General features: G+C 41.6%; 1 protein-coding gene across 8 annotated transcripts in view; it reads left to right on the top strand.

The window, feature by feature from the left end:
• Positions 1-3,464: 3,464 nt before the first annotated feature.
• Positions 3,465-25,413, top strand: part of AKAP1 (A-kinase anchoring protein 1) — a 406,823-nt gene continuing 384,874 nt past the window's right edge. Inside the window, exons 1-3 of one of the 8 annotated variants that reach the window (XM_085649533.1) lie at positions 3,501-3,603; positions 11,190-11,282; positions 15,718-15,762. The gene's annotated coding sequence lies outside the window, so the exon portion shown is untranslated. Of the gene's footprint in view, positions 3,646-3,769; positions 4,379-5,615; positions 5,902-11,189; positions 11,287-15,717; positions 15,763-25,413 lie in introns of those variants that run through there. The other 7 variants (XM_085649534.1, XM_085649532.1, XM_085649530.1 and 4 more) reach the window with 7 other exon arrangements.

Raw genomic sequence — 25,413 nt, 5'->3', positions numbered from 1 at the left:
ACAGGATCAGCAACAACCACTGTATTCTGTGTATTAATCTGCCTGTGTAATGGAATATTAGGTACACTTCCTTTAGATGTTCCCGGATCATCCACAGTTGGTTTATTATTATTTGCTGCATCTAATTTACCTGATACTCCAGCCAGGTGGGATTTTAACAGGCCACCTAATCTTTCTACTTCTAAGGCCATAGTATCTAATTTGGCTAGCAATGGTTGCATCAATTCTACAATTTTTGCCTCTAATTTTCCCTCCAGTGAGTGAAATAGAAGTGTTAATGGTTCTGGGGCAATATTAGTACTGATTCCGCCCGTGCCGCTACCCTCTTCTAAATTCTTTTGCAGTCCCCCACTGTTAGAGACTCTATTACCCCTCCCGGTTTTACTCTTGCAATACTTGCCCACGCGCTTAGCTTGCACCTTCCTGCACAGTCTCACTGGTCTATGCTGGGGCGATAGGGGTGATGACTCTTCCTCTTTTAGTTCAGATGCAATTTCTGGGTCATCTGCAATCTGATCTATGTATGTTTGTGCTGCATTAATTACCGCAGCCCCACTTCCCCCATCCTGTCCATCTATAGGAGCTGTGACTACCAAAGGAGACGATAATTCTGCACATACGACAGAATCATTACCTCGCCCTAGGGAAGCTCTACGGGTGTTATTAATTTGGGTCACCTTTTGCACCAGATAGTTATCCATAGAACCAGCCCCCTTGGTGGGTTTATTCATCTTGACCTTAGACATATTAGCAACCCTAACAGTAATCCTTGGGTCCGGGCACGTTTTTACCGGGGGCTATACAAACAGCTAACTTCACTTAGCACCTGCGGATAACCACGTTACACAACACCGTATAGTGACTACACAAGGTCTATATTACATACGTACAAAGTCCGTGGCCCAGTCCTGTCTCTTCTGTCCTCTGGGGGCCTCAGAGGGCCCGCCCTTTGCCCGGGCTTAGCCCGGCGCCGACCCGCGCGCGATCCCGCGTCGCGGGGGCTCCCGTTCGATTTATGCGCCTTCAAGCGCGCTTCCGCTGACGTGGGCGGGTTCGTCCCGCAAGGGTTGCTGGGAGCTGTAGTTTCCCTGCACACAGCGGCCGTGTGGATGGTGGATGCGGCGGCGGCAGGGAAACGCTGAGGTGCGCTAATGTGGGCGTCCTGCTGGTGCTGGCAAAGATAACGTGGCACAGGGAGCAGGTAGGCTGTAAAACAGCTTCAGGAAAAGTCACCCCCGCTCTGCCGGGGCTCCCGTTCGATTTATGCGCCTTCAAGCGCGCTTCCGCTGACGTGGGCGGGTTCGTCCCGCAAGGGTTGCTGGGAGCTGTAGTTTCCCTGCACACAGCGGCCGTGTGGATGGTGGATGCGGCGGCGGCAGGGAAACGCTGAAGTGCGCTAATGTGGGCGTCCTGCTGGTGCTGGCAAAGATAACGTGGCACAGGGAGCAGGTAGGCTGTAAAACAGCTTCAGGAAAAGTCACCCCCACTCTGCCGGGGCTCCCGTTCGATTTATGCGCCTTCAAGCGCGCTTCCGCTGACGTGGGCGGGTTCGTCCCGCAAGGGTTGCTGGGAGCTGTAGTTTCCCTGCACACAGCGGCCGTGTGGATGGTGGATGCGGCGGCGGCAGGGAAACGCTGAGGTGCGCTAATGTGGGCGTCCTGCTGGTGCTGGCAAAGATAACGTGGCACAGGGAGCAGGTAGGCTGTAAAACAGCTTCAGGAAAAGGGGGGTTTGGAAAGGTTGATTGGGATTGTGCATTTCATGGGGTATTTTGATGAGAAGTCTTGTGGGGAATATTTAGTTGTATATCAAAAAAGTTTCAAAGAGTAATGACAATGGGGTATTTTTGTACCAATAATTGTTATTGTAGCAAGATGCTTATTTCTGTTGCCTGGCCTAATAAAGTGACCTTTACTGCTAAGTGCAAATAATGGTGTGGTTGTTCTTATTGCTCGATGACTTTTATTTAAACAGAGGCAAATTCAGTCGGGACCTGGGAGACAGCCATAATTATACAATATTTTGCTTGAAAATCGGGAATCTCTAGCCGGATTCGGATCTCTTGGCATGTAAGACATGTCTAGAGGCAGACAGGGTGAACCTGGCAGATGGTAAGAGGGTTTGGACGTCTTGGAAACATATAGTGGAGGTGGAACTGTGTTAATGTTCTAATATTGCAGTCAGTCGTACATTCAATTCCTTTTAACATTTTCCATGTAAACTTCTAGGTCATATTGAAGCTGGGACTTGGATAGAAATTGATATTTTGCTGAGGAAGCTTAGCTCAATTGATCTACCTTACTGTCTAAGCTAGCTCAGTGGGATATATTAATAAAGTAGCCAAGTGGGCTATATTAATAAAGTAGCCAGCATTGCCCAACTTCGCAGTCTTGCTAAAAGCAACGCAGGTTTTCCTTCTTCCAAGGTTATTTAAATGAGAAACGCTACAGCACCTGCTACCTAACTGCGAGAGATGGCAGTAACAATCTATATTCATCACATCAACGCTGTATTACAATTGCTTTTCCCTAGGTTTGCGGACGTGCGACACAGGGGAAAACATTAGCAAATCAGCTGCTGGCTAAGGAGGTAAAATAAATGTGTCATTGAGCAAGAGGTAAAAATGTTCACAGTTCACGTTAAACTTCGAGCAGTCGCTTCCTAAAGAAAGTTGGTGGAGTATTCGATGAGATGGTGTTCTGATCCATCGCAGCAACAGCAGTTAACTAAGATGATAATATGTTGGTTCACGTAAATAATTGGCGATAATTGGGTGGGTTGTAAGTGGGAGAAATTTTTTTGAAGAAAAATAAATCTCATGCCAGACAAATGATATTTTCTTTCCTCTAAAATAATTGTTCGATCGCTGCAGGTCTGCTTGTGAAAAATAAACCTGTGTTGGTAGGTTAAAGATGGCGGCCACGTTCACGCACATAAACGTCGCCAAGATGCGTTTTCTGTAGGGATTCTTCTTAGATATTATTTTTTATTTAATTTATTTATTTAGTGCATTTTTATAAAGCGCGGACATTACCCGAAGGTATTATTAGGAGTTATTAGGATATATTACGAGTGGGACATCACAGATCTTTAGTGCCACGCAAGGAAAACAGATTACCATCATCAGCACACTAGACTTCACGGTTATGAATGAGAGCCGTGTTATCGCCACAAGCATTCCGCACATATTCACAGAATTACATTTAATGAAATTGGAAACACACATGTAGTTAGTATTATATGGCAAGCATTCGAAACAATAAACTAGCATCAACATGTTTTACATTGTAGTGTTGTTTCAATGTATTATAGCAGACATGATTATAGCAGGTCGATAGGTGTTTCAACGTTTGTTTTTAGTTTTGGATTCGCCACTGCGTCAGACCCAGCACCATTTCAAAATGGAAAGGCGTCATGTTGAAACGGAGCTTGTTTTCATATTCTCGCGCTAGCCTGAGTGTAGGACCTCGTTGGTCTCGCGATGCTGAATGCGGTGACGCAGGGCCGTGTGTTGCGGCTTGTGGTGTTGAATGTGTTGGGCCAGGCGGTGTATGCTCTGCAGGCTGCACGTGGGAGAGGCGACAGGAGACTGACGGACACACAGTGAGTGCACAGCGGGCAGGAGGGCGAGGGGGAGAAAGAAAGGTAATATATGTATCCCGTGTTAGCAGTTTCTCTGCTTAATGCGGCGTGGCTAGACCGAGAAGCGTAGCGGTGCGTGTGACCGTAGACACCTGTCTGTGCGTGTTTGCATTGCAGACACGCCTGCGTACCCGCCTCTTACTTGCTTGTCTCTTTCGTACTGCTTGTAGTCTCACCTTGAACGCGTCCCTTTCTGCCTGGATGTAACGTAGCTTGTTTGTTTGCTCCTGTGTCCATCTTTCAGGCTTTATGGTCCAATCTGTTACTTTTGTTATGTCTGTCAGGGCGTGATAATACCTTATTTGGCGTGTGTGTCAGGCCTGTCTCGGACTGTCCCCTTCAGTCACGCTGTCCCTCCTATTTTGTCTCAGATTTGCTGCCTGGTGCTCCTGCTTTCTCATTCAACTTTTAACTGTCTCTGTGCCCTAATTTGTGACCAGGGGCTGGTTGTCTAGTTGTTTTGGTTTATAGTCAAAATTATTAACGCGACCTTCAGTAGGAGTGAAAAGTGATTATTTATTACTAGTCTGTTCACTGGTTAATGTATGCCATGCTTCGTGACCTGTTATCGCCACTAGCCAGTGCTCCTTTAAATGAATTATAATTTGAGATGCAAGTCTTGTCCTTGTCCGCATGTGTGTGTATACGGTCTATCAACTGCCTACACGTTTCTTGCAACTGGATACCCAAGCAGGAGGCAGAACACACCAGCTGAATTGTGTATTGTAAACGTAAGGTAAAGCAAATATCTGGTGCGAAATTCGATATACTCTGGTAGTAATTAAAGTAAGAGACAATGCAAATGTCATAAATAAGCTACACAGCATAGACTCTTAGCTTGACACAACAGTTTTAACTTTCCGTGAGCCACTCCTTGGTCTCTCTTTGTGACAGAGAATTCCACCCTCAAACCTCTCGCAGTTGACGGCTTTTTCTAGTGTTTTCTCGTGATGGTGTGGAGGGGGGTTGTTAGCAAGTTGATGTATTGTCAAACTTTATTTCACCTTGCACGGGATAGATCGGGCCGCAAGAATGTAGCACGTAGGTGATTACAGGATTGCGCCTTTGCAAGGTGACCGATATATACAACACAGTTTTTTTTTTTTTTTGTTGAACCCCGCCTCCCCCTGGGGAGATTAATTGCACGCGCAATATAAAGAACGTTGTATTTCCAACACTCGAGACATCGGATCGGCACGTTGCGATTGTTAATAAGAGTTCAGTATTTTGATTGATGGCTGGAGCTATGCAGTTGAAGTGTGTTGGTACTAGCTTTCAGCCGGACCGCGTGTTGTCTATAGGGTGTGATACTTGTATTGCCTGAAGGTTATTCCTACATTAGATTAGAAACCCGTGGCAACCCGCAGAATGACAGCTTTGCTTGTGAACGTTATTGAAACTCCCAGTAGTGTGTGTGTGTGTGTGGGGGGGGGGGGGGGGGTAGGAAATAATTATCGGCGTCGTGTCACAATCACGTGTTCAGCTCAGGCGCTGTTTACAAGTTTTCGTCTTTTGTATAGTGTTTTATTACAGCATAAATCACAGGAGGTTCTTGCGTGCATGGCACTTAGACCTGTGCACTTCCACATAAAACTTTTCACTTTGGCCTCTTGTGTTTTTGCAGCAATTGGCTGGTTCGCGGCGGCATGCACAGCTGTTTTACCAGTTGGTGTTTATTCTCACATTTTGATACATTGTTGCAACAGAAAAATGGTCAACAGTGTTGCCATTTCTTTCGATCGATAACCTTTCTTCCAATTTAAACCCAACTTGCTTCTTTTGTTATACACTCTTTTAAAGGAATGGTTTTTTTTTCTTCCCAGCTACAGATAAAGTCCGTGGACACTGGTTACTTTTATCTGGCGATCGTATTAATTCAGGAAAAGACTACGCTCTGCCAGCGAATGACCTGCAGTTGTACCACAAGGTCGCCCAGCCTTTACGCTGGTTTTCAGTTTCAAAGGTCACCCGTCGAGCTATCGCCTTACACACAGGTAACGCAGCATAACAAAGCCAAGGCGTGTGTACGGAAATGCGTTTAGACAGGAGGCGGCCCCGTCGTAATACTATACTTGGGGGTCCTTATTTTAAGCGTCGGTAGGTCATAGAATTCCTCCCAGGGGGCAGTGCGCTGGATGTAACTTTAGAAGTGTCCCTCATCGTGGCTCTGGGGCTTGTGAGGACTGCTACATTGGTGAGTGCTTTTAGGCCAAAGCAGCTCGGCCGGAAAGGGAACTTGCCATAAGATGAACAAGCCAGGTCAGATTTTTGATCACTCGGAGGCGATTAACTCGGTATTCGTTTATCCTGGTGATGGTGGCGAATTTATAAATTTGAAATGTGATTCCTCCGCTGCGTGCGGCTTGTTTCCAGTTCGAGGCATACAAACCCGATAACTAAATGTCACTGCAGATTCTTTTTCGTGTGATGATTTGGGTTCTTGTCTATGTTTCTTTCGAGATGCAAAGACGTTTAGGAGTGGAACCGTATTAAAATTTAGCACCTACGTTATCTGTTAGAATAGTAGCATTGCTTCGTATGCATGTGTGACCAGTGTTTTCAAGAACGAGAAATGTCCTTGTCTTGAATTGTAGATCATGTCTGGCAGTTTTCCACAGGGACTCTAGAGTAAGACGTGCCAGGCACCTGAGCGCAGACCGATCTCTCCTGCCTAATGTCCCTTAGTATCCAAGGTCGTTAGTGTATTTCTCAGTAGTGATATTTGCATTTTTGTTTTTCTCTTTACTACATTTTTGAATGACAAGGTATTCATTTAATCAGCTGCTACACAATCTGCAGAATGGAGCACCGTTAAACTAGGAAACTGAATGTATACGTTGAAAGAATTTGAGCTATAGTGTACGTTCTGCAAATAGTGTGCTTGCTACTTTTTAGCGTACTTTTTCTAGCAATTTGAAACCTAAACATAGGATGCTCCATTAGTGATATGTTCATCAAAAGATTAGCCGGTGGCTCCCAGCCTTACTGTTCACGGCAGATGTGTAAATTTGACTGTAAAATAAAACAAATATATATGCACTCATTCTGACACTTCAGACCCTCGCGCTCAGAGCGTTGGCGGACAGGCGCGCTCAAAGGGGCGGTGGGTGCTGTCGGGCACTCATTTAAGGCCATGCATTTCGCCCGGATCCCCACGAGTAGATCTGCAAAGGATTTGTGTCCCTAGATATGCACATTTCTTTTTTCTTTAATAACTCCAAAACTACTGAACATATTTACAGCAAGTAACCACAAGCATTGGCATAGCCAATTGGGACCCTATAAGTGTTTAGCCATGCAACAGTTGATGTTGCACCAAGGATATTGTGCTGGATAACTAAACACTTATAAGGTCCCAAACGAAAGACCTATTGGCTATGCCAATGCTTGTTCAAAATAAGCCTTGTTTAAAAAAAAATAAAAATCAATTTGGTCAAAAAATGGATGTACATGGTCTATATTTTTTCAATTCCATCAAAAAAGGGGACTTGTCTTCTTTGTCTTGCCGTGTTATATGAGGTGCCAGCTCACGGGGGATGACTTGTCTCTTGTACGTCTTGCTCGTTTCTTTCTTTTTCAATCGTCCGTGCTCTCGGTGTCTGGTGCGCTACTCCTCGCTCTTCCTGCTCTTTCTCGGCTCTGGTTGCTCTTCTGGCGTTTTCAAAATGCAGGTCCTCTTCAGACGGCATAGTTGTCTTGGCTTCATACAAAAAGAGGCGTTATTGATGGTTTTGAAATACATAAGTTGTTTATAACTTCTGTATTGTTTTCTCCCCCAGCAAGCAATTTTATAAAGCCAGAATAGAAGGTGGAGGGACAAGTGTACACAACCATCCCCTTTTCCTTGAAGAATTGTATTTAATGCTGGGGCTTTATATTTTACTAGATAGTTCGTAACAATTTCAGCTTCCAGCCTACAATAGCAAATTAATATTTAATAAAGTGGCTGCTTCAACGTTCGCCGCAGGCTTTCAAAGGTACAAAACAATTTATTTGCTGTTGCAGTGTTCGCCGGAGGGAGGGAGGGCAGTATGGCCTTTCCAGTAGATACAATCGCATTATCGTGCAGTATACCACTTAAGATGACTTGAATACATTAGTATCGAACTTCCGATTGCATTACTGAATGTGTAATCAGTTTTACCACGACATGCGTCAGTCACTTTTAGATCTTTTTGCATCATATCCTGCGCAAGAAGGTGAACATTGGTTTGCTTGATGGGATATTTAAGCGCTAGAATTACAGTACAACATGAAGGTTACATGATGTATGCTGCAGATACACACACACACATGTTGGTTAATCGGGTACAATTTCTAGGCATGACTGTCTTGGTCCAACATTGAAGCAAACGTAAAAAAGCCAATGAAAATAATTTATGGTGTCAATTTGACACAGGAGTCCGCAGAGATATGTAAAAATTCCTGTATAGGGTGAGCTTTATTTAGTTTGGAGAAGCAAAGCAATGTACAAGGCGTAGTAATTTGGTACAAAGGGAATTCACAGCTATTGGTAACAAGCGTGGCTACACGGCTGAGAAAGTGACCATGATGCAGAACAGATGCCCTGCGTGCCTCTGCTCGCTCCCGCAGGCCGCCACACGCACGAGTGAAGGTCTGGAGTGATTGCAAGAGGCCCTCTCCTAGAGCAGATCATGCGCGCTGCGGTAGGCGAGACTTAAAAAGCGCCCTTTCTGGACCAAGATCTAGCGTTCTACGAAATTTGGTGTAATTCCATTCAGCGGTTTGGGATGTAGCAGTGTCTAAAAACTGCTAAATCCACATAGATATTGCATGGGAAAAAGCGTTTGGGACCCCACCCCTTAGCCCCCGCTTGACTAATCAGCCCCAGATTTTCCAGACTGCAGCTTAAGTAATTTTGTGTACTAGTTTGAGCATTTCATGATGATTCATCTAACAGCAACAAAGCTATTGGCTAAACAAAAAATGGTTCTTCTACGGGGAAAAGTTAGTCCTAACTATATATGTGTATACTGAAGAAAACAAAGGTTAAAGTGACCTAGTTAGGGCTCTAGTTTTTATGGTAATTTTTTTTTAAACTTTTCGTCTGTATTCTTCATTTTTTCCCATGTTATTGATATTTACCCTTATTTATTTTGTGTTTTGAGAGTAAATGGAATTGTAAAATGGTATATTTCCACTTTTTTTTTTAACCTGATTAACTTGCACTCATACTTAGATGCCTGTCAAATTTTAGCAAATTAGGAAGCCGAAAATAACACTTGCACCCACAGGTAAATATTATCATTATATATAAATATGTTAAGCTATTGCTGTATTAAAGGACATCTCATCCCATTCATCACCTCCCCATGCTGTCTTTGTGCTCAGCTGTTGACCTGGAATTCATGAAGGACAGCATAGAGTAACCCACAAGAAGCACAATTTTTTTGATTTCTCTGCTTTTAAAAATAAATATACCGAAGACACTTTGTTTTCTGTGTATTTATTTGTAAAAACAGGAAAACTGGGAGCCTTAATTATATATAGTTAAGTGAAAATGACAGGTAAATCATACTATTTTAGATGAACAAATCCACTGAATTTCACCGGTTATAGTTATGAAGTAATTGTAACTAGCACCTCTGCCATGCACATTATTAATCAATGATGACATTGCAATAATGTTATCAGTGGTGTCCTAGAACATGAGTGATGTAATTATTATGTGAGGTAATTGGAGGTGCATGGCAAGTGAGTGAGTTAGTTACTATGCCCCTGCCGCCCACAAATCCTAAGATGGCTGCTGCCACATCTTTCTTTGATGTAGTGGCAGCCAATCAGGTCTTATCTAGACATAGTCTGCTCTGCGACGTGAAATATACACTTTTTTCAGCCTTAATTTCTTAATCTATTAAATGGGTTTAGAGCAAAACACAAAGTGCGCTTTCTGGACCACGATCTAGCTTTCTGCCAAATTCGTTGTAATTCAGTTTAGCTGTTTTGTCTATAGGTGTCTATTGAAAAACAAATGAGGAAAACAAATTTTGGAACTCCGTGCTTTTTTTCCTTTTTTTCTTCGACCCCCCCCCCCCCCCTGCTTGACAGATCACCTTATACTTTCCAGGATTGCGCTGCAGTGGATTAACTTTTGTTGAAAGTTTTGTTAGATTCATCAAACTGTACCAAAAGTAATAGCAAACCAAAAATGGCTTTTCGTTTGGAAAAGTGGTCCTAACTAGAACTACCCAGTGGCAAGTGCCATTGAGTAAAATGAAGAATCCCGCCCCCCCACCACACCTCCCTCCCTATCTCTCCTCTCCCGCCCACCTCACAAGGATACAGAGACGTTATAGTTAGGCTCAGTTTTCACTCGTAGAAAACCAGTGAAATTTAGCAATTATAGTTAGCGGAGCAAACTATAACTCGCGCTCCTGCAATGCACTGCTTATGACCTCACACATTACATCACTCATGACATGGTCAGTGACGTAACTGACGACATAATCAAGTGACTGTTTTTAAAGTTTGATTGTTAAATATATGTACACCAAGGTGTATTGGTGAATCAGAGGGATATGATTCAGTCGGTGCATGACTGAATGTATAAGTGAGTGATTAGGTGTCTCTTTGAATGCATGTGAGTGACTGGTTGTGTGAATGTTTGTAACAGTCTGTCACTTGGTGTCTTAAGTAGCTGTATGGCTGTGTGTATGAGTGGTTGTATGGGTGATTGGTTGTCTGAGTACCTGTATGGCTGTCTGTGTGGGTGGGTGAAGGGGTGTGAGATTGTCTGTATGGATGAGTGAGTGGGTGAGTCAGTTACTCTATGGGGTGGTGAGTGTGTGTATGGCTGTGTGGGTGGGTGAGTGAGTGGATGAGTGGCATATGGGTGAGTGCCTGGGTATGTGAAAGGCAGTATAGGTGAGTGAGTGGGTAAATGAGTGGCTGTGTGGGTGAGTGTGTGCTTGAGTCAGTGACTGTACAGACTACCCCACCCCCGGGCCATTTTGGGGTGGTACAAAGACAAAAAATTAAGGAGGCCCCTTGCGACTCCCGATAATGAATATTTTTGGAGAGATCAGTGGAGTGACGTGAAGGGTACCTGAATAAACTTAACCCACTGTTAGACATTTCAGACTTGTTCACTAAGTCTAGCTTCTGTTCCTAGAAGTTTTAATATAGTTAGCAGAGCCTCCACTTGCATGAAGTTGGGTGAAGATTCTTGCTGGTGATTTCCTATTGTAGTAAGGCAAACTGCTGATAAGGGAGTCATTCGAAAAGTACAGAAATTTGAAAGAGATGATTAAAACGCCTATTCGGTGGCATCAAAACTAATTTGTATCATTCTTATATTACTGTTTAGCTCATAATTGGACCTTGAATCCTTCGTAAAAAAACAGACTGGTGTAAAATGATTAAATAAAAAAAAAACGTATCCATAAACTGAAAATGATGGAGTCCAATACAAATGATATCCCCATGTACATTGACAACGCTGTATGCTAATAAAAATGCATCGTTGATGATTCCATCTATATAAGTAACCCTCTCTAAAGTAATGTAAATGTCCATCTTTTTTCAAGAGAAAAGTTCACGCTGATGGAGAGAACTGCACCAGAGAGATGGGCTTATCGACGTTTCGGTCGCAGTTATCAATCCACGAGACCATCCTCTGGGCGAGTAAGATTTTATGTGGCGATACATGGATGCCCACACCAGAACTGATTAAAATATGCCTGTCTGAGATGTAATTCCCCTGCTGTGGTACTAGTGGAAACCCATCAACAGTTTGTTAAAACACAGTCCAATTAGAAAAAAACAAAAGAAGTGAATCCAAAACCACTAACAGAATAAACCAATATTCAAATTGGTGTTCTACAGTCCAAGCCTTAAAACTAAGAAACGGCATGCAACCATAAAGTGTTGCGGATTCACCTAGTACCGTTGCAATTGAAGGACATAATATGCATCTGATTAAGGATTCATGGTCCAATTTTGTACTAAACACCGCTAACAAAATGACACAAGAGATTCTAATCATGTCCTATCTTTCAAATTTCTGTTCATTTGAATGACTCACTTAGCAGTTTACTTTACTATAGTTAGATTCCCAAGCTCCCAAGAGAATATTGGGTCGTCCTTTTGTTTGAATTACTTATAGTGCGGACAATGTTTGTTAGGGCAGTTTGCTAAAACAAGCTTTTTTTTCTCATCTTAATTCTCCTTTTTTCTTTGTTTGGAAATTTTCTTTCAAAATCGCCAATGTCTGTAGCCGAAACCTTACCTTCAGATGAGTACATTTGAAAAATATCAAAAGGACCTTCACTACTAGGTGTTAAACGTCACCATAGCCAACAGCCTCATGACTGAGATACATCTCTCCTAGAGAGACTAAAAAAGAAATTGATTAGAAAAGAGCTCCATGTCCAGTTTGTTTACTTTCTAACATTATCCCTGTGGTTCTTCAGGTGAAATAAATACCAATTATTTTCACAGATGAGGAGTTCAAAATAGGTTTCAGCTTTGCTGCAAATAAATGCTCTCCGGCATGGATGGTCCTCAGCATTGACACAGCGTTGAAACATGTATCAAATTGATCATTAAGGAGATAGAAGATCTAGAGAAAAAAATTAGCAGTGATCAGTCCATAGCTAATTCCAAATCTCTCCTTGAGGAGGTTGAACTTGCCATTAAAGAATTGAAACACAATAATGTAATCAAGAAAACTGAAAAATTAAAGAAAGATATAAAAAATATAATGAAGAAAGAACATACCCGTATCTAAGAAAGGGTTTTCCACAAGTGACAATTTCCTTCCCTCCGCCTCCTACAAAGGTCACCTTTTCAGATACTGGTTCAGACTCTGATTAAACATCAAGCATCTCTCATACCATTGGTTGCAGTGATCAACCATCTACATCCAGACAGGCTTTTTTAGGCCAGAATCACAGAGGCCCAGGTCCCTGTCGGAGATCGAGAGGGAGAGGAGTGAGACACAGGAATCAATACACCCCAGGACAGGAACAGACGTGCAATCAGTAATACGAATGGTAGAAACTGATCACTCCATAATAATTTTGAATCTATTCTCACACATCCTGACTGACTTGGAAAGTTTTGTTCTATCGGCTGGGTTATCGTTTGTCCCCACTCGTAAAAACTATCCTTTTGAGACTTAGTGAATGGACATTTTTTTTCTAATCCATTCACCTTGAACATTATATTTTCAAGATTTACCCAGTCCCCATATTTGATACAATGGGGCTATGTAATCCTTCATTTTGTCCAGGCAACCATATGGTCTCCAGAGAGGTGATAACCTTAGAAAATGCTGTTTTTAACAGATATCGATCACCTCTCTATAGGTTCTCGTTATTCTTGATATAACTTTTCTAAATACCAACATCAAGCATTACATAATTTATAATCCCTCCAAGAAAGGATCATTAATCCTTGTGACGAAAGTGGAGGGATTGTTCTAATGGTTAAATTGTCTTAAACAGTGAAATATTAAAATAACTTGATGATGCTAATCACAACAGAAAACTCCCCAGAGATCCTACCCCTTTGATTAGGAAACGTACTGTTGCCCTTTTTAAACCAAATTTATTATTTCGAACAATCCATTTAAATCCTTCATCAACAAATGGATGCGCGACATCCATATTTTCATGATTTGGCATGTGACCCTTGAAACTCATTACTTTCCACAATTTGGATAACAACTTGAACCCCAATTTCAGATTTACACTTGAACACAATTAATTCAATTTACGTTTTCTGAATGTGACTATTAAAGTTGAAGGTAAACTATATCAATCTTTGTCCACCAAACCAACTGCTAGGTACACTCTGATTAAATACGATAGTCATCATCCCCAGACTCAGAAGGATAATCTTCCTTTTCGCCAATTTTTGTGTTTACGGTGCAACTGTACCAAAAAATCATTACTTTTTTGGAAGCCCAAAAATGTGTTGATTAAATTGAAATCGAGGGGATACCTCAGACTGTTGAGAAGATCCTTCAAGAGAGCATGGTACTACAGAGACTTTTGCAAATCAAAGATCACTCTAAACAGTCTTGATTAGTTTGTGTTTTTACATTTGGCACACTTTCAAACAAGATTAAAAGAATTGTTTGCAAACACTGAACTCCTCTTGGAAAAGATTCAGCATTTTCAGAAAAAAACAATGTTTACCTTTAAAAGGAGCTCTAACTTGAAAAATCGGCATGTTAAAGCCTATGTGGAACCCACTAAATAAACCATCTAACATTATTTTAATCTGCCACCTATCATAGGCTATTTCAGGTGCACCAACTGTACTGCTTGCAAAAGTACTAACACTGTAAAATGTTTACCATTAAAAGTTGTGAATTTCACAGTAAAGTTTTTCAAAATGCAACACACATAATGTGATTTATTGCATTGAATTCCCATGTAGTTTACCGTACATTGGTAAAACACAACCTGTTCGTAAATGCATACTACAACATCAGTCACGAGTGAGATGCAAAATGGAGCACACACCCTTAGTAGAGCATTGCATGCATTCTGATAAAGAGATCAGATGGTGAGTTATATATGTCATCAAACCCATGGCCAGATCTCGGAATATTGACCAACTTCGGACTGTCTGTGAGAATAAGTGGATTTAGAAGGTTGACCACGTCGGGATAAGTTTGGATTTTTTTTTTTTTTTTTTGGATGGCAGACCTCGCCAACATTATAATTTGTGCTTGGGTGTTAGCTGAATTGATGCAGAAATGATCTATCTTTCTAAATAGGTAACAATTAATGGCCTTATTAGTTCAATTCCTAAATCTCATCAAGCACTTGATGTCAATCCACTGAATACAACAATTTAAGTCATCACTATATTGTTTGCATTATTACGACTATTGATTTGTTTGAGTAACATAGCTTGTACCCAGCCATTAGGTAATTTCTGTGTCGGTTCAGCTATCACTCCAGTTGGGTAACAGTTGTGGTCCCCATTGTTTCAATTTCTAGCTTTTTGTTAAATCTCATCAAACACTTAATATAAATGTAATTAATGCATCAATTTAAGTTATGATAGTATTGTTTGCATTACTATGATCGGTTTGTTCCGGAACATATTAGTTCTGTTATTATGATTGAGTATATTCCCCTTTCAAAATTCGTCCGGATGTAAATTATAACAACATTGTACACCACGTGTTATGTTATAGTGAATATGGTTAATTTTTAACCATTGACACTTTTCTGTTCTTTGCCAAAATATTGCTGATGTTTTGAGAGCGGAAATGTATAATTGAATTAATTATATGAACATTAGTAACCCTATGCACAGTTTTGCTCTTTGCACATATGACCACCTTAGTAGTCTCTCCGCTACTACACATAAGCAAGTTAACATTGAGGTAAAGTAACCTTCAGTAGTTAATTATGCATGACACAGTGATATAAACTCGAAGTAATTCCTGTTCTTTTGTTACTGTCAAATTACAGACTTGAGATTAAACCGTTGCAATACGAATAGACCATATAGATGGCCGCTACATTGAATGTGGACTTATGGTTCTGCAACATTAACTGTTATGACAGAGACTCTCCTTGTCCCCCTTTTTCCATTTTCTTTGTTTATTTAAGTTATAGCATAAAGTCCCACAGTCACATTTGCCTTCCAAGATGGGCCCTGCACTACATACGATCTAGTGGTTGCAGTATCATGACTAGTGTCGCTGTAGAGTTGTACAGCAATACTAGTTGTCGTGATTATTGAACACATTTTTAGCCTTGATTGAGCAATTCTTGGGCATTGCCGTTTATAAGCCATCCTAAGGTTCACTGACATTGATATCCCTGAAGATGGTCGCCACAGAATGTTGTCTGGTAATTATGATCCTCTCACTGGTGCCATGCATGCTTATCTCATTAGTTTGAATTCCCAAGCAAGTCAGGTTAATCCAGGAAAGCTGTACACTCCAGTTTTCATTGCGAGTATAACAACCATTGAATGGTTGCTGCTGTTTGAATTGGGTTCTTCTCATTGATGCCCCTACTGTCTTGACCATTTTGTTGTACACAGCGTCATAGTGGTATTGATTGTGTTAATATGTTTCTACAGGGCCGCCCATCATTGAAGTGCTTTCTAATGATTAATATTGAAGAGGTGAGTCTGTGCCGCAACACTGGAATAATTGCTCTCCCTTATATGTGGGCCTCTTTTTAATGCTTTGATATCGTTTTTTAGAGACTCTGCCTCCTTTTTTCTGATCAGATCCTTCATTTGCAAAGGTACCAGGTGAATCTGCAACACTTTATGGTTGCATGCTGTTTCATATTTTTAAGACTTTGACTGTAGAACACTGTCTTGAACTTTGGTTTATCCCGTTAGTGGTTTTAGTTCATTTCTTTGTTTTTCTTTACTGGATTAGGTTTTAAGCAATAGGTGATGGGTTTCCACTATTATCACAGCAGGTGAATTAAATCTCAAACAGGTATGCTTCTTTGTAACATTTGCTAGTTAATTTTCTAATTTTTAATTCGTCCTGGTGGGGTCATCTATGTATCTCCAAATACAATCCTGCTGATCCTGAGGATGGTCTCGTAGATGATACCAATACAGATCGAAATGCCGTCAAGCCCTACTCCCCATCAACGCAGAGTTTTGTCTTGCAAAAAAGACTGACATTTGCATTACTTTGCTTGGGAGTGGGTTACTTATACACTGACAGATGGAATCATTGAACAATGTATTTATATTAGGATAATGCATTGTCAATGTAAATTTGGATATCATTTATATTGGACCCAATTGGTTTCAGTTTATGAATACGTGTTTTTTCTGACTTAATCATCTTACATACGTTTCTTTTTACTTGGGATTCATGGTCCAATTTTGTTCTAAACTGTGATATCTGAATGATTAAAATTAGATTTTGATGCCACTGATTGGGCATTCTAATGATTAACCCAGGGCGTAGTGGGGCTACGTGGAGCATCGCATAGTGTGGCCAAATCTACGCGCGCTCCGCGTAGCCCCACTACGCGCCTCCTGCTCGCCCTAATTTTAAAATAATTTAAAGTAAGAGAAAATCCCTTACCTGCGGTGCGGCGTCCCGGGGCTCCCTCTTCCTGGTTCACGGCAACTTCTTCTCACAAATGCACATGCGCGGATGCCCGCGCATGTGCATTTCTCACGAGAAATGCGCATGCGTGGGCGTCCGCATGCGCATTTGTGAGAAGAAGTTGCCGTGAGCCAGGAAGAGGGAGCCCCGGGACGCCGCACCGCAGGTAAGGCATTTTACTTACTTTAAAATACTTTAAATTATTTTTCAATGGGTGGCGGGCAGCTCTGCTCCGCCGTGTGCGTAGCGCTGCCTGCTACACCTACTTCGTGAACCTCGAAGCAGGCAGCACTACGTACACTCCGCGAGCGGAGCCCTACGCCCACCATTCCTAATGATGTCACATCTGTTCTTTTGAATTACTCCCTTATCTGCAGTTTATCATACTATAGTTAGATACCAGAAGCTCATAAGGGAATATTGGGTTGCCCTTTTGTTTGAATGACTTCTTATTGTGGCATATACTGTTATTTTTACATTTTACTATATTTGTTAGGAAAACGTGGTCAGGTCTGGCATAGAGACTGCTTTAACTTAATGTCAGCCTTTCTCTCTGACTCGGTCTCTCTCCCCTCCCCCGGTCTTCAGCCTTTGGTCTCCTAAAGTGTCATTTTGCTTCCACCATTTTACAGCTTGCTGCAGTGTGTCAGCTCACTCAGCTGTCTTGCACTGAGATTGGTGGACTTTCGATTGGTCATGTGCACAACTACTTATAGAGGAGTCCCTGTCTGTGCACCTAAGTCGCTGGGAAGCTCCTTTATCTTTATGAATAATGTTTGCCAATTTGTTTTTGCCTCTTCCGTATGTTTGCAAAAACATATTACACACTTGTGGAAGTCAGAACTGTTGGCTTTGTTAATGCTTGTTTCAAGAATGTTTTCTCAGCGGGGTCAAATTTTTTTACTTGCTGTATGCTACACTCTTTTAAAATTGCAATCCCTTCATTATTTTTCTACTTGGCGCCACTGAACTAGCTTACCTGGGAATTATATTTGCAGAGGATATCCATTAACAATTCTACAGCAGGTTTAAGGTTGGCGAATTTTGTTCTATTTTCACCATCGAGTGTGATGGATGGAGATAGTTGTTAGATTTAGAGTAATATTTCTTAGTTTAGGAGCTGTAGTTTTCTGAAATCACCTGGCTACTTCCTGCATACCAGCACCATCATCTTTCTTTCTTTCAGTTCCTCTGTTTTCAGTCCTAAGAAATTAGTAAGATTGTAACTAGTAATATTCTGCCGATTCTTGTATATAATATTTAGTCCTAAAGCGTTTAAAAGACCTGAAGTATAATGAGAAACTGCTGGGATTGTCATGTGGCTCCATTATTAAGCAGCAAGCCTGGAACTTTCCCTGTCCTAATGGGTAAACAAGTGGATGTCAAGCTTTCAGAATATTGTCTTTTCTCTCCCCACCTGATATTCAAATGTATTGATGACAAAGACTGTGTTGGAATAGGAACTTGAACTTTAAACCCAAACTTCATTATAAAAAATCCTTCAAGCATGCTTAATGTAGGCAGTTCATCGTAGGTGCAATTGTGACAAAACTGAAATTGATACTGCTACTTGTAGTAAATACTACTTCAATTGAAGTTTGCATAACTTTGAGATTCAGTGATCCTGCAGTAATTGTTGATTACCTTGATACTCTTTCTTTACTCTTATGAGGTATCTTGCCCTGACAAATGAAGGTAACTGCGCTGCTTCACTCCTTATGTTACTAAAATGTTATGAACCAAACAAATCCTTTGCATCTTGCTCACCATATCCAGTGCAGTTACATTAATATATATGAGAATTTGTCCTGTCTAAGTCTTGCAGACTCTGCAACAAAAGGGAAAGAGGTACTTGAGCTTAATTTATTTTGAAATTTTTGTAATGTGCAAACTAACCCTTAGTCTCTTGGTGCTGGTCTACTGTCTGCTACGAACAAGTATTTAGTTGGCAAAAGGCTAGTTTTTCAAGCTTCTCTGAACCTTGAGTAGTGTAGACAGGCTGTGGATCTCTAAAGGAATTTTACTGCATAAACCAGCTCCTCTTTCCACTTGGTGTAGCTTGTCGGGATGCTTCAAATTTTTCATTAGCACTAGACCTGAGAGCATAGTAAATGGTGGTATTTCTCAAATGTGGTATCTGGAACGTAGGTGCTGTTCCATGATAATTCTATACATCATGCCTTACATGTGATGTACATCTCCACAGGTAGCCTATGTAACTTTCTCAAATGACTGGATACGGGCACAAATGTTTTTAAGTCGATTGTTCAAACTAGCTAATTTGGTATTTTTTGCAAGCAATTGATATTCTCCTTTTGGAAATTCCAGATAGGCTGAATTGCTATGATCTGTTTTGAGACTGGAAACAGGCATTGGCCACCATGAAATGCCCGCTGATGAGAAGAAAGAAGCGAAGGAAAGGAGTCGGGTCTGGGCACTTGCCCATGGAAGGTGGCCAAGGAAATCTTTCTCAGAGTTAATTTATTGTATACCAGAAGAATCTGTCCTACTGCTTCTGAGCTAGTAGGAAGGACAGAGCTTGGATTTTTTTGGGTCATTACACTCAAATAATTTGAGTATCGTCTTCATATAAGAAAGTGTCCACTTAAAATTTTTAAAGTTTTGAGTGCCAGTGGTGGGGCAATATTTGAAAAAAAAAAAGGGGCATAACGGTTACTCTTGTGGGACGCTCTGTCAGGGATGTCGTTTTTGAACAAAATTAGCCTAATTGGACTTTGTCACCTGTCTAGAATGTCATTTAATCCATTTTAGTGCAGTGACTTTGATCTCAAAACTACATAAGCATTTAGGCAGGGTCCCATGGTCAATAGTATCAAATGCACCAGCTATTATTCTTGGGTAATCAGTCACATAAGTTATTACAGCCTTAGTCCTTTAACCTGTCCTAAATCCTTCTAGTGTACTCTCCAAGACATTGTTCAGTTCAACAAACGTTTGTAACTGTGTGGTGACAACCTTCAATAGTATCTTAGCCAAATAAGGTAGCAAGTATATTTGGTTGAAATTCATCTGGATCTTCCGGATTTAGGGCCAGATGTAGATAATCCATAAATACCGATTTTCTTAATACCGAATTTTACCGATTCGTTATTAAGAAATCTGTATTTATGTAGCTAAGGAATCGTTAAAAAATACCTATTCCTTATTACCGAATCGGTAATACCGATTCGGTAATAAGGAATCCCTACCCATTCATTCCTATGGGCTTGGAGGCCCATAGGATTGAATGTAAAGCCATTCTGTATTAGCGATTCGGTATTACCGAATGGGTAATACCGGGAGGTATTTCAAGGGTGCCAGGGTGTCCAAAGGACACCCTGTTGCACCCCTGAAATGTGCCTGTGTGCACATGTGGCGCACATACATGTCCTAAGGGCATGGATGTGTGCCACATGGCACTTAAAAAAAATAAATTCAAAAGTGAATTTTTAAAGGAATTCGTTAATTACCACCAACTTGAAGTTGGTGGTAATTAACAAATTCTTAAAGCACGTAAGCACTTTTATGTGCTTTCTACATTGCATTTACCGATTCGGTATTTACCGAATCATAACCTACATTAGGAATGGCTAAATACCGGTCGGTAACCCTGAAATTTACAGAATTTCGAGGTTACCGACCGGTATTTAGCCACCTACATCGGGCCCTTGGTGAGGTTTTATTAAGAGCTTTTCTTTTAAAAAGTGAAGGGATCTTTCAAGACTTGAGGGGCATTACTAATATCTTTCACCGCTGGAGTAAATAGATTGGCAGAACGCTTTTTAGCCACGCCCCTGGGCAGATACCCAAAGGAGAGCCTAATTGTTCAGTGATGGGAGTGAAGGCTGAGAAATTGGGTTTATTCTAAACTAGATGCATATTAAACCCTTTGATATCTTGAGAAAGTTATTGTCAAGATTTAAAATGATCCTGTATCTTACTTTGTCTACTTTCTGTTGAGATGAGGGAGTAATACTGTTAATAGCACTGGCGTTGTGTACAGTTTCTACCATTCTCAAAAAATTTCATATGATTGATTTTTGGCATTCTGAACCTTATGAGAATAATGGATGTTTTACTTTCCTGCCGTAGATTAGATGTGCAGATTGCTTCACATACAATTGCCTTCCAAGGGATACGTTATCTGCTATGCCCTTTATACATTTGTAGGTTTCGTCTGCACGGCGCTTGCTCTGTGCTTTTAAAATCTCTTGTAATAATATATATATATATATATATATTTTTTTTTTTAAGGGGTTTTACAACCCTCTTAATACCTACCATTGGTTGATTCCAATGTTGCTTTAATTGACATGCTTCTGATTGGTTAGTGTGTTGTCTGCATGTCTTCCTGCTCTGCTTTGTCTGTCCATGTCGTGGCGTGGAGTTTGGCCCATGTGCAGTTTCCGGTCACTGGCTACTGTCCTTCCACTGGCTGTACACTCTGAAGATACTTCTATTTTTTTTATCGAGCACTCCACACAAGTGCATCTGCTGGCTCTCTTCCCTTCTCCCAGGTGTGTTAATCCATCACTGCCATCTTCTCTCCTCCCTGTGTGTTAACCCACCACCTCCTGCCCACGCCATTGTTCTTAACAACCCCCCAGCTGCTTTTAACCCACCACATGCTGCTTTTAACCCACCACATCCTCCTTCATGCTCTCTTACCCCCCCCCCCCCCCCCCCTCAGCTGCAGCCTCGTCTCGTGTCCTCGAAGGTATTGGAGTACTTTACATGAGCAGCGTTTGGTTACACACACTTTTTTTTGGTTACTGTTACATCTGGGAGAATTAAGTGATTAGTCCAGGATCACCGGATGTTGAGCCAGCGCTGCAACACAAACCTGCTTCCCCAGTGCCAAGGAGAAGGCCTGAATGAGAACCAACCAAAAATGAGAGGTCCGCTTTCTTTTAGTAAATTTTCCGAGTGTATTATGTCTTCTCCCGTCCCATATGCATAATGCTCACCGCACCTACAAACCCTGCATTCCACCCATTATTCACGTTTACTTGTCACTTAGGTCTGCAATAATGCTTCCACTTTTAGATTAGTTCACCATGCTTGACCGAATTTATATTTCAACTTTAAAGTACTGCTATCTTTTACCAGCCCTGTCCATGTTTTGTACTTGTTTTGGGGCTGCAGACCATAAACAAATATAAATCCTGTATCCAAATTCTACCAGACATTAGTCATGCCAGTTCGTACATCTACCCTACTAGACAAGCCATGCAGTGTGCATATTTTTATAGTATTTATGTAGGTTAGTTTAGTGTAGCTTAGATTTTTGGTTAGACAACACCCTCCCGCTGCTTTAAACCCCCTGCATCCTTCTCCTTGCTCTGTTTTACCCACCCTCCTGCATCCTTCTCCTTGCTCTGTTTTACCCACCCTCCTGCATCAGCCACTTCCCAAGCCCTTACTCGTGTCACATGTAGGTATTGAAGTGCTTTACATGAGCATCATTTACATTACTACACATCCTCCTTTTAAAAAAATAAAATAAATGTTAGTCTTTTCAGAGTACACAGTGGGTGGGGATTAAGTGACTTGCCCAGTATTACAGGATGTTGTGCTGAATCTAAGAATTTTACCTGGTTCCCCAGTTCCAAGGTCTGCAGCTCTGCCTTCGACATGCATTTGTTGTTTTAACCCACCACCCGCCGCCATTGTTGTTAACAACCCCATCGCTTTAAAAACACCACTTCCTCATCCCGCTATCTGTTGATTTACCTACCCCTCATTTCCAAAAAGAAAAAAACTCCTAATAGAAAAGCTTTTAAGCACATAATCCGAAGTCAATATTACCTGAATACTTCAAAACAGTAGTAATGCAAGCATTGACAAAGCCAATAAATCTCGTATAGGCGAAACTTTTCACACGCTTGTGCGGTTTTTTTATAGCATTTTTTCTATTGGGCTTTGCGTGCGTCTTTCTTAAAAGACAGCACGCTGTTGGGCAAAGGCGGGTACATGTCCCACTTAACCAGGAAATGTATCCGCCTACAGCTTGTGGTTACGAGCAGGGGCTCCATCTCTTCGGGGTCATGTCACCATCTGTTTTTAATTAGCACGTTCGCCGCGCTGCCGTGCTCGCTCGCCCCCGCTTCTTTCTCACGCCATTCTTTTTAACCAACCTTCCCTTCACATGCCACATGCACACGCACAGCCCTGCCAATGCTCTGTTTGCAATGAGAAACTTGTGCATTTGCTGTTATGCTAGGCCCTTTGCTGTTGAGTTGTAGAATGAGGAAGACAGCAGAATTGTGTTTTGACAGTGGAGGCAGAGGTAGCAAGGCCTCTGCTTACACACACAGCTCCTGATTTTCTCTACTATTATCGCTTTCTGATTTGGTACTGGCAATATATAATGCAATCTTAACTTTAAGGCAAGCACTCTTTTTAATCTTATGTTTGACATCACAACCGCAGGCTCGAATCCCAGCGCGTCTGCTCAGCCTTTCTTCCTACTAGAGGTCGATGGACTAATTAACATTCATTTGGTTGGCAATAAACATCTGTTACTCGGCACCAAGATGCAACATACTCCAGCCCCGCCTTCACTTGCACACTGGGATAACTCACTTTCGCCTCCTTTCAATTCTGCTCCTGACTATACTGTGCTCGCTTTCTGATTTGGTACTGGCAGTATATAATAGGAGCCAGCAGCGGCGGCGCGCAGGCTGCCATCTGTTTTGGGTCAGGTTTCATTTCCAGACCTTGCCGCTTTCATTAGAAGGTGCGTCCCCTCCACCCCACCTTCACAAGAGCGCGCTCTCATTTTCTCTAAAACACAAAGGAACAGAAACCAAATCAATTACGGTGAAATCTTACTTTTCAGTGGAATCGTCAGCACAGTCTAATCAGCGGGCCTCTGCCAACAAGCCTACCCTGGAAAGAAACCAGCAGCTGCTACAGTAGTTAAAGCTCCTTAAAGACCACTCCTGTCTTGGGTAGGAAGGGACCGGTCCTCGTGGGGTTTCAGTCAATAGCTACATTGTGATGCATAATCATTTGTTGACCGGATGATCATGCTTCTGGTTAAACAAAACAGAAGAACATTTGCAATCAGCATTTTACCCTAACTGTTGTGGAGAAAAACTAAGCATCTACCGCAGGTAGGCACAGCCTAACTCAAGAGTGCATCTTTTCGCTCCCCCACCTCAGAAATCTGCAAGCACTTCTCCTTTAATTACTTTTTATTTTTTACATTATGTAGCGCGAATGAAGGTATCAAAGCACTTTACATAAGTACTAACTCCATTACAGAAATCTGCCCGGTGGGTGATAATGTGCTGCATGGCTAAACACATAGTAGGTCCCAAAGGCGAGACCTATTGGCTATGCCAATGCTTGTTTTTAGTATTGCTTTTCCCATCTTTAAGAGTCTTGCATAGATATTCTATTTTTGTATTGGAGGTTATTATACTTTCTTACAGCTTTGAACATATAATATGGCCTCTAACACAATTGAATACCCATGAGGTGTAGAATAAAAAACACAAGCACCTTGAAAAACATTAACTTCCTTCCATTATAAGTCCTTTATCCACTGTCTCCTTGTCCTCTTCCTTTTTGACATGCATATATTTTCTTGCCTCGATTTTTATTCCTGCTTGATTAAGGCACACGAACGGTATGTTTAATTATTTGCCAGTTGCTTCTGTTACTTTAGTAATTATTGTGCCAATGTTGTTCCTCGAGCTGCAATTAATATTTTAATGTAGCCTGTTTGTTAACTTTTTTCCCCATACAGTTGCACGGCATGCTTCAGAGTTTCGCCCTGCGGACTTCTTTCACCACTTCATCCTCTCTGTTGATGATGCTGGGGTGGTGTTTTCAAGAGCTGAGGTGGCACTTGGGCTTCAAAAGCCTGCAATCGTGGTAGCCACCAGTAGTGGAGGTATTCTCCTTACAGGTTTCCTAGACATGCACAGTATTCTCTGGTTGACACTGAGACCAGCCATTTTCTGCTGCTGGAGAAGAGCAGTCAAGCATGTACTTCCAAAATCATTCCTAGTTCTGCTCACCTCCTCTGTCCGCTGCGGCAGTGACTTGCATGAACGGAGCTGCATTAATTCACAGAAAATAATTATTCATATGGATCCTTCCAATAACCTCACAGATTTGGTGATCTCATTACAGTGCACCTTTGCTCCATGGATCTTTTGTTGCATCTACCACTAATTGGACCCCTTACTTTCTATCCTGGATAAAAGACCCCATTAAATGATAAAGGGGTGAGTAAATTACACGTAAACATCATGAGTCTCAGCTATCTATGCATTAATTGCTCAGCTTTGTAGACCCTGTTATTTAATTGACCCTTTATTCCAGAGCTGAATACATGAATAATATCTTTATCTCCTACGCTTGGTTTTGATGTCTGGCAAAGGGGTAACACCTTCTAGAGATGTGGTGATGTGCAAAAAGGAAGTTTCTTCCTGTGTTGGACAAAGCCTTTCTTTTTAGCCCGTTGGTTACTCTACAGGAGGTAGTGCAGCAGGCAGTTTTGAAACTTGTGCAAATATATCTGCATTGAGGAAAGACGATGCTTCATCCACAGGACCTGCTGAGATTTCTCGGGATCCTTCAAGGCTGTTTTGTGCCAAAACCAAAAAAGTACTGTACTGTTCACTCTGGCACCTTTAAAACATTGAAGCATAATGCCCCAAAACTACTACTTCCAGTTG

The sequence above is a fragment of the Triturus cristatus genome, chromosome 3_2 (genome assembly GCF_964204655.1).
Source record: "Triturus cristatus chromosome 3_2, aTriCri1.1, whole genome shotgun sequence".
Taxonomy (NCBI): domain Eukaryota; kingdom Metazoa; phylum Chordata; class Amphibia; order Caudata; family Salamandridae; genus Triturus; species Triturus cristatus.
The sequence above is the reverse complement of the archived record's forward strand: the minus strand, read 5'-3'. Positions and strand labels throughout refer to the sequence as shown.